The 10527-nt window shown below is 51.1% G+C and overlaps 1 long non-coding RNA gene across 1 annotated transcript; it reads right to left on the bottom strand.

Annotated features, from left to right (window-relative positions):
* Positions 1 to 4371: 4371 nt before the first annotated feature.
* On the bottom strand, positions 4372 to 8684 carry LOC143768815 (uncharacterized). The gene is made up of 2 exons (XR_013214042.1): positions 8356 to 8684; positions 4372 to 4680 (listed from the first exon to the last, which is right to left on the bottom strand). It is a non-coding gene; the product is annotated as an uncharacterized LOC143768815 (long non-coding RNA).
* Between the last annotated feature and the right edge of the window lie 1843 nt (positions 8685 to 10527).

The following is a 10527-nucleotide window of genomic DNA, read 5'->3' as shown; positions in this document are numbered from 1 at the left end:
AACTTTCTGTACCATCTAAACGATGTAAGCTCTGCTGCCACTTCATACCATGTATTAGTATTCAGCAATCTAACATCAGTTACTGTAACTTCCCTTATTTTCCTTTCTACGTCATGCCACTCTGCAGCTTGAAATCTGCCATTCTAATGAATTTCACGTACTTTATACCTTCCAAAAATCTTCACATACTTAACACCTTCGTATTCTGTCACTATCTACTGACTTTCCTGTTGCTCGGCCACTCTATTCCCCATGGCAAAAGCAAAAAATGAAAATGAAAAACACATAAAAATGAAAAAAGAAAACAGTACTAAAAAAAAACTTCTAAAAATGAGTATATAAAACTCTAAGAAAAACCCAAAACGATAAGAAAAACCGTCAAAAACTCAGTTCACAACCAAAAACTCAAAATTTTGATACAAATGGAAAGAAAAAAAACTTTTTCAAAAATATATATAAATAAAAAATAAAAAGGTAAAGAGATTGAAGATTGAGGAAAACTTAATTAAAAACTTTAAAATGCCGCAAAAAGAAAGACCCTTTAAGAGAGTTAAAAAAATTAAAAATGAAAACGGCTTTTCTCTCTTTTTTTTTTTTTTCCTTCTTTTTCCTTTAGAATCTCTTCAGGTCACATCAAAAAATGATAGATACAACTTAAATTTTTCACAAAAAGCTACACATAGCCAGCATTGCAAAAGAAAAAGAAAAAAACAGATATGACAGTGTGATTTACAATGCATATCTCCGCTTCAGCTGAAAAAAGAGGAAGTTTAAGAGAACTATTTCTGCTTCTTAAAGCGGCAATAGTACATGACACAAACAGACACAGATAGACAATCCGAGAGATGCCCTTTTAAATTCTGTGACACATGCAGGTTGCGCTGGGAACAGACTACTGCCAATCGCACTGGCACGCATATGCCGGGTTCTACCACCCTCCGCTCCGGTCGTCCTGACTGGCCGCCGGCTACGGGAATCTGCAGTAGCCCCTCTAAGTTATCACTACCCGTGCCTGGAACATGGGACTACCTGTCCCGAGACCTCCTGCCTCTCCTATGCACGGGAATCCTGCAATAACTTATCGAGCGATTTGGCCTCCTGCGGTCTGTTTCTCAGCAACCACAAACAAAAGTCACTTTTTCCTTCTTCTCTCAGATTTTACACAAATACATATACACGGTACACAGCAGACACCTCCCAGGGTGGATTCGTGGCTACGGATTTTTTACACTACCTGGGAATTCGTGACCACACCTGACCGGCAAGAGGCATAGACAAGGACTGGGCACAGGGGACTTTCAGGTAAGATGATAACATTTTCTTACCTTACTTATGGAGCTGCGCAGTCTCCTGTCCCTGTGCCCAGGCCACGCCCACAACCTCCGTATCTCCGGTGAGAAGGATCCCGTGCGTTCATCCGTGCCCCGCTGTTGGGCGCCATTAATGTTATGGAAATATTAGGGTTGGATAAATATATCCCTGTGTGTGCTGTGGCCGCTCCCAATTAGACTGAGTATTTTGAGCGCTCATCAAGAATGGACTGTACACAACTGTGACAGAACGACATTCCATCAATACTGATACTTTATTGTACATACATAGTTTTATATTTTCACATAGAAAGGAGTGGTTAGGGGTTGTCAGGGGTGGTTAGTTAATTACCATATTGTCTAGCTCCTCTGTCATTGGTTATCTAAACATATATGGAATATTGTGATTAATGCTCATATGACTGCTGATTAAGCTGAGACATCTGATCAGCAGTCATCAGACATCTGACATTATTCCGCTTTTAGGGATGGAAAACCCCATATGATCTGTCTGGTTTATATTAGTTCATGTCAGCCATTTTATGATCTGTCTAGGTTATATTAGTTTGTGTCAGCCATTTTAAACCATTGATTATAATGTATATATTAGCTGTGAGCATATAAGTATATATTTGATTATAGAGGAGTATACATGCAAGTGAGATCTACATGATATATATATTTCTATCACAGATGTAGTGTTTTTGTGTTGAGGTAGAATTTAGAACACAAATCACGGAAAAAATAAATAGGCTTTCTATGGCCCACTCAGTGAGAGATGGCACACACAGGGATGGCACTGTAGCAGAAATGCCAATCTTAATCTCCCACAAAAAAAACAAAAAAAAAACAGGGACTGTCCTACAATTACTATCTCCCTGCAGTAATCTAAGCCAGGTATGGCAGGCAGCAATAGGAGTGGACTGATGCACAAATTCAATAAAAAGTGTGGACAAACAAAAAAGATAGCTGTGCAGAAAGGAAGGAACAAGAGGATATGTGCTTTGAAAAAAGCAGTTGGTTTCCACAGTGGCGTACACACAGCAATACAGCTATCACGGAGCCTTCTAGGGCAGCCCAATGAGCTACAGCGCTGAGGGGAAAAAAAAAAAAAATAGCTTCCACAGTCCCTGCACACCGAAGGTGGTGTTGGACAGTGGAAATCGCTGCAGCACAAGCGGTTTGGTGGTTAGTGGACCCTGCCTAACGCTCTCCCTGCTTCTGACGAAGCGGCAGCAACCTGTCCCTAAGCTCAGATCAGCAGCAGTAAGATGGCGGTCGGCGGGAACGCCCCTTTATAGCCCCTGTGACGCCGCAGACAGCAAGCCAATCACTGCAATGCCCTTCTCTAAGATGGTGGGGACCAGGATCTATGTCATCACGCTGCCCACACTCTGCGTTCACCTTCATTGGCTGAGAAATGGCGCTTTTCGCGTCATTGAAACGCGACTTTGGCGCGAAAGTCGCGTACCGCATGGCCGACAAGCACAGGGGTCGGATCGGGTTTCATGAGACGCCGACTTAGCCAAAAGTCGGCGACTTTTGAAAATGATCGACCCGTTTCGCTCAACCCTACTGCCAAGGCCCGTGCAGAAGTTAGCCGTGGAAGCGGCACCAAATGCACCATTTTAGAAAAATGATCGGTGATAACCCAAATGATGGTACAGCCACGAGACTTGGGCAAACCCACCACAAAGTCCATCCCGACCATCTCCCAGGGCTTGTCTGCCACCGGCAAGGGATAGAGTAACCCAGCTGGCCGTTGTCAAGGAGACTTATTTTTGGTGCAGGAGACACACGTCTGAATATAATCTCCGACGTCATGGACCATATGTGGCCACCAGTACGTCCTCGCCAGCAGTTCAGATGTCCTTCTTTGTCCCAAAGTGTCCATCCAGCCTGGATGAATGAGCCCAAGAAAGAATGTCCAGTCGCAAATTAATGGGTACAAAAGTCTTACCCGGAGGCACAGACTCTAGCGAAACCGGAGCTACGGTTCTCAGGCTCTCAAAAGGGACAATAAGCTGAGGCTCCCCTTCCTCCTCCTCAGATGACATAACAGAGCGAGAGAGGGCGTCAGCATGAATGTTTTTCTCCCCAGCGAGATAAGGGAGGGTGAAGTGGAACCGGGAGAAGAACAAGGATCATCTAGCCTGACGAGAATTTAGCCGCTGGGCTGTTTGTAAATATACCAAATTTTTGTGGTCCGTGAAGACTTGAAAGGGAAAGTGAGCCCCCTCCAAAAGATGTCTCCACTCCGAGAAAGCCAACTTCATTGCTAGCAACTCCCTGTCCCCGATGGAATAATTCCTCTCCGCTGGTGTGAAGGTCTTGGAGAAGAAGAAGCAAGGATGCTTCCGACCTTGAGCATCCCTTTGGAAGAGGACTGCTCCTGCACCAACGGATGAGGCATCCACCTCCATTATAAATGGCTTAACATCGGGGCGATGTAGGATGGAGCGCTAGCAAAATGAGACTTAATAGAAGAGAAGGCCCTGGAGACCTCTTCAGACCACAATTTGGGATTTGCTCCCTTCTTGGTGAGGGGCGGGCTACCAAGGGAGCTACCAAAGTTGAGAAGTTGGGAATGAACTGGCGATAGTAATTAATGAACCCCATAAAGCACTGCACCGCTTTAAGAGAATGGGGTTCTTGCCAGTCCATCACAGCCTGTAGTTGGGCAGGGTCCATAGCCAATCCCTGGGCGGAGATGATATAGCCCAGGAAAGGTAAAGACTCCTGCTAAAACATACATTTCTCCAACTTTACATAGAGGGAATTGGCCCGTAAGAGGTCGAAGACTCTGCCAACATCTCTTCGGTGGGAGTCAATATCTGGAGAGAAGATGAGAATATCATCCAGATAGACTACGACCGAGGTGGAGAGCATATCCCGGATGATGTCATTGACAAAGTCTTGGAAAATGGCTGGGGCATTACAGAGCCTGAAGGGCATCACCAGATACTCATGTCACGCCCTACAGATGGGTCTATCGGGTGGACCCTCTGGACCGCAAATACAGCGGTTGCTGATACCAGGAAGGGAGAGCCAGACCAAGAAAGCAGGTTAAAAGCTTTATTGTAAAGTAATACAAATACTAGGGGAGACTCCCCAAAGGAGGGCCACAGGACCACAACACCAGGGTGCCTCTAAGGAGTCCAAGGCTTGGAGTGACCCCTATACAGGGATTTCCCCTTGACCACCAATAGAGGGTCCGATGAAGCAGACACCTGTGTTAAACCGACCTAGGAGGCTGGGGAGAAATGAACTGAAAAGACAGGGCAGAACGTGGAACTAGGAAGCAGGCTGAAGACTGCAGGGAACCGTCCAGGATCCAGGACACAGGATGCCGAGAAGGCCAGACACGATCCTAAGGGAAAAAGGAACACAGAGTAAGGCAGGCAAACTGGATTGGTAAGCATAGCAGGACAAGACCTGGAGCAGCAACTTCAGGATAATAGAAGTTGCCCAGGCGGAGTCCAGGAGTGACTGAGATCCTTTTATCCCTCCAGCCTGCAGGTGATAGGCCGGGAGGAGGGGCAGTGAGTAGGAACGGGCTGGCCATTTAAGAAGCCAGAGAGCTGGCCTGCCCGCCCCCTATGCACTCCCTAGGAGAGGGAGAGGAACGAGGAAGTGCAGCAGACATGGGAGCAAGGACCCGGGCAGCATGTCTGCAGGGATGGGCCCCGGAGCGCCGGCGGATGACCGGAGCGTGACCCTGCTGGCTCAGGACAGAACCGGAGGAGGTAAGAACAGGCGGGGAAGAGAAAGTAGGTGCCCCGGACCGCGAGGTGGTGACAGTACCCCCCCCTCCAGGCCCCCCCGGGCGGCGACTGGCAAGGAACCGACGTAGGAGACGAGGAGCATGGATGTTGCCCTCCGGTTCCCAGGACCTCTTCTCAGGACCAAACCCCTTCCAGTCGACCAGGTACCATGTGGCACGCCCTCTCTTCTTCACGTCCAGAATGGCACTGACCTCATACTCGTCATTGGCCGATATAGGAGGAGGACGCTCTCCCGGATCCTGGGAGAAGTGGTTGAGGATCACAGGCTTGAGGAGGGAACGGTGGAAAGAATTATGTATTCGCAGAGAAGGAGGCAGTCGTAGCTGATAGCACACATCGTTGAGTCTCCGGGACACCTCGAACGGTCCGATGTACCGAGGTCCGAGCTTGAAGGAGGGCACCTTAAGGCGGACGTACTTGGCTGATAACCATACCTTGTCACCCGGTTGAAACATCTGGGCATCAAGTCTTCTTTTGTCGGCATGGTCCTTCATACGCTGGGATGCTTTCTCAAGAGCTACACGAGTCTTGTTCCAGATGTCGGCGAAGTCACGAGCCACGGCCTCTGCTGCAGGATTGGTAGTAGCGATGTCCAAGGGGGTCGGGATCCTCGGGTGCTGCCCATATACAATAAAGAATGGAGTGTTACGTGAAGACTCACCAACATGATTATTGTACGAGAACTCCGCCCAAGGCAGTAGGGACGTCCAGTTGTTGTGGTGTGCATTGACAAAGTGCCGTAGATAACCTGCCAACACCTGGTTTACCCGTTCCACCTGTCCGTTAGTCTGTGGATGATAAGCCGAAGAGAAGTCCAAGGTAATATCGAGTTTCCTGCAGAGAGACCGCCAGAATCGGGACACGAATTGAACTCCCCTATCGGAAACAATGTTGGAGGGTAACCCATGCAACCGGAGGATATGTTGAACAAACAACTCGGCCAGCTTGGGTGCCGAAGGAAGACCAGGCAGAGAAACGAAGTGACCCATCTTGGAAAATCTGTCCACCACGACCCAGATGACAGTATTCCCGGAGGATGCAGGAAGATCCGTGATGAAGTCCATCGCAATGTGTTGCCATGGTTTTGATGGTACAGGCAAGGGCAAGAGTTGACCGGCGGGAAGCCGTTTGGGGGTCTTGTTGCAGGCACAGGAAGAACAGGCAGAGACGTAGTCTGTCACCTCTTGACGCATCCCAGGCCACCAGTAGTACCGGCCGATCAACTGTAGGGTCTTAGTCAGACCCGCGTGCCCAGCTAGTAAGGAGGAATGTCCCCAGCGGAGGATGCGTTCTCGATTAGGTTCAGGCACCAGCGTCTTCCCTGGGGGTACCTGCGACAGTCGGAGCGGTGCAACCATGATCACCTTGGATGGATCGATGATGGGACGAGGTTCCTCCTCATGATCGTCGGTAAGAAAAGAGCGGGAGAGGGCATCAGCCTTGACATTCTTATCTGCGGGACGAAAATGAAGACGGTAATCAAACCGAGCAAAGAATAAAGACCAACGGGCCTGGCGAGGATTGAGCCTCTGGGCAGAGTGGAGATAGGCCAAGTTCTTGTGGTCAGTGTAGATCACCACCGGGTGCACTGCTCCCTCTAGGAGGTAACGCCACTCCTCCAAGGCCATTTTGATGGCAAGCAACTCACGGTCACCAATGGAGTAATTCCGCTCACAGGGGGAAAAGGCCTTCGAAAAGAAGCCGCAAGAGACCTTACGTCCGGAGGCGGCTCTCTGCGTGAGGACGGCCCCGGCACCTGTGGAGGATGCGTCCACCTCCAAAAAGAACTGCTTCTCAGCGACGGGCCTGTGCAGGGCTGGTGCGGAGGAGAAGGCCCGTTTGAGTGCCTGGAAGGAGCACTCAGCCTCTGGAGCCCATCCATTAGCAGGTGTTCCCTTGCGTGTGAGTGCAGTGAGGGGCTTGACCAGATCCGAGAAGTGCGGGATAAACTGCCGGTAGTAGTTGGCGAATCCCAAGAAGCGCTGGATGGCTTTGATCCCGACCGGCCGAGGCCAGTTCATGATGGCCGACACTTTATCAGGATCCATCTCCAGCCCAGAGTCAGAGACGATGTATCCAAGGAACGGCAGAGAAGACCGCTCGAAGAGGCATTTCTCATACTTGGCGTACAAGCGGTTCTCCCGTAATCGAAGGAGAACTCGTCGGACGTCTCTTCTGTGTGTGGGTAGGTCTGGGGAGAAAACCAAGATGTCATCTAGGTATACCACAACACATACGTACAGCAAGTCACGGAAGACGTCGTTCACGAACTCCTGGAAAACGGCTGGTGCATTGCACAGTCCGAAGGGCATCACCCGGTATTCGAAGTGACCATCACGGGTGTTGAAGGCGGTTTTCCACTCGTCACCGGCCCGGATGTGGACAAGGTTGTAAGCCCCTCACAGGTCCAGCTTGGTGAACAATCGGGCTCCCCGGAGCCGATCGAATAGTTCTGGAATAAGAGGCAGAGGGTACTTATTCTTTACCGTGATGGCGTTTAATCCACGGTAGTCAATGCAAGGACGCAAAGACCCGTCCTTCTTTTTCACGTAGAAGAACCCGGCTCCGACAGGGGATGTGGACCTCTGGATGAATCCCCGGGCCAAGCTGTCTGTGACGTATTCTGACATCGCCTGAGTCTCAGCAGGGGACAGTGGGTAGATTCGTCCTGTAGGAAAAGAGGCACCTGGAACCAAATCGATGGGACAATCATAAGGCCTGTGCGGGGGCAAGACCTCTGCTTCTCGTTTATCGAAGACGTCCGCATATGCCCAGTAGGCCTCCGGAAGTCCAGGCAAGGACGTAGGTGAGGGAGGCAAACGGATAGGCCGGATGGACAGCAGGCAATGGCTATGGCAGGCCGAACCCCAACGCTGGATCTCCCCACTTCGCCAGTCTATGACTGGCTCATGCATACGCAGCCATGGCAGACCGAGCAAGAAAGGTGGGGAGAGAGTGGGTAGCACGAGAAAGGCAATCCTCTCTGTATGGAGAGCTCCGATCTGAATCTCCACCTCACTGGTAATGCCCTCAACGGAGTCTTGTAGGGGTCTCCCATCAACGGAGGAGATGGTGCGGGGATGCTGCAGGGGGTGTATAGGGATGCCGAGGCGGAGAGCCATGTCTTGCTGAATAAAGTTACCTGCAGATCCCGAGTCCAAATACGCCAACTCTGAGAACCGCCTGTCACCAATTTTCACCTGTATGGAAACAGTTAATGGTAGAGAGGTATCACTCTCACCTAGGATGGCCTCTCTTACCTGTCCTAGGTGGAGGAGTTTTCCGGTCTTCTGGGACATTGCCGGCGGAAGTGGTTGGAGCCACCACAATAGAGACACAACCTCCGGGCGACTCTCTCCTCACGCTCCCGGGGACTCAGCCGGAGACGATCCACCTCCATGGGTTCGGGTGCTTCGGCAGACGAGGCGTTACCTGGTAACAGGGGCCTCTGAAAAGAGGGTGCCAATCGAGGTGGTCTTCTCTCCTGGGCTCTCTCCTTGGTGCGTTCTTGTAGGCGGCGGTCCATCCGGACGGCAAGGGAGATGTATTCGTCCAGGGTATCGGGGAGGTCTCGTAAGGCAAGCTCGTCCTTCAGGCGACTGGATAACCCTCTCCGGAAGACACCGATCAGGGGCTCGTCAGACCAGCGAAGCTCCGAAGCCAAAGTGCGAAACTGTATGGCGTATTGGCCAACCGAGAGAGTACCATGCTGTAAGCTGAACAACTCCTCCGTGGCCGAAGCCACTCGACCTGGCTCATCAAAGATCTTCCGGAAGGTGTCCAAGAAGGACCGCAGATCAGATACAATGGGGTCCTCTCTCTCCAGTAGTGGGTTGAACCAGGCCAAGGCCTCGCCCTCCAGGTGTGATGCCAGAAAGGCCACTTTTGCCACATCCGTAGGGTATTGATGAGGGAGAAGCCTGAAATGCAGCTGACATTGGTTGATGAAACCCCTGCACATTTTTGGATCCCCAGAGTACCTGGTGGGTTTGCAGAGACGAGGGGAAGAGAAGACGCCTCCTACGGCAACGGGATCCAACACGGGTGCAGTAACCGGGGCAGGAGGAGACCGCTGTAGATTCGAGAGCCGCTCGTCCACAGACGTCATGTACTCCAGCATCTGGGTCTGTATCCGTCCTTGTTGATCCAGCTCTTGATGTAGATCTGCAAGATGAGAGGAGTAAGATGCATCCACCCCCTGAGGGGAACCTAGACGGGCCTCAAGGGTCCGCATGAACACAACAACCTGTTCCTGGCTCTGGCGGAGACTAGCAAGCTCCCTCTGAGCATCGAACCTGGCATCAGCGGGGTCCATGGCCTGGGCAAAATCTGTCACGCCCTACAGATGGGTCTATCGGGTGGACCCTCTGGACCGCAAATACAGCGGTTGCTGATACCAGGAAGGGAGAGCCAGACCAAGAAAGCAGGTTAAAAGCTTTATTGTAAAGTAATACAAATACTAGGGGAGACTCCCCAAAGGAGGGCCACAGGACCACAACACCAGGGTGCCTCTAAGGAGTCCAAGGCTTGGAGTGACCCCTATACAGGGATTTCCCCTTGACCACCAATAGAGGGTCCGATGAAGCAGACACCTGTGTTAAACCGACCTAGGAGGCTGGGGAGAAATGAACTGAAAAGACAGGGCAGAACGTGGAACTAGGAAGCAGGCTGAAGACTGCAGGGAACCGTCCAGGATCCAGGACACAGGATGCCGAGAAGGCCAGACCCGATCCTAAGGGAAAAAGGAACACAGAGTAAGGCAGGCAAACTGGATTGGTAAGCATAGTAGGACAAGACCTGGAGCAGCAACTTCAGGATAATAGAAGTTGCCCAGGCGGAGTCCAGGAGTGACTGAGATCCTTTTATCCCTCCAGCCTGCAGGTGATAGGCCGGGAGGAGGGGCAGTGAGTAGGAACAGGCTGGCCGTTTAAGAAGCCAGAGAGCTGGCCTGCCCGCCCCCTATGCACTCCCTAAGAGAGGGAGAGGAACGAGGAAGTGCAGCAGACATGGGAGCAAGGACCCGGGCAGCATGTCTGCAGGGATGGGCCCCGGAGCGCCGGCGGATGACCGGAGCGTGACCCTGCTGGCTCAGGACAGAACCGGAGGAGGTAAGAACAGGCGGGGAAGAGAAAGTAGGTGCCCCGGACCGCGAGGTGGTGACAACTAATTGTGCTCATCCCTGGTATTAAATGCCATCTTCCATTCGTCCCCCTCACGGATGCGAATCAGGTTATAAGCACCCCGCAGATCTAATTTGGTAAATACCCTTGCTCCCCGTAGCCTATCAAAGAGCTCAGAAATCAGGGGCAGCGGGTACTTATTCTTAACGGTGATGGTGTTAAGACCCCTGTAATCTATGAAAGGACGTAATTCTCCATTCTTCTTCTGCATGAAGATGAACCCCGCCCCTGCAGGTGACACTGACTTCCTAA

The sequence above is a fragment of the Ranitomeya variabilis genome, chromosome 4 (genome assembly GCF_051348905.1).
Source record: "Ranitomeya variabilis isolate aRanVar5 chromosome 4, aRanVar5.hap1, whole genome shotgun sequence".
Classification (NCBI taxonomy): domain Eukaryota; kingdom Metazoa; phylum Chordata; class Amphibia; order Anura; family Dendrobatidae; genus Ranitomeya; species Ranitomeya variabilis.
Note: the sequence above shows the minus strand (reverse complement) of the source record. Positions and strands in the feature narration are given on the sequence as shown.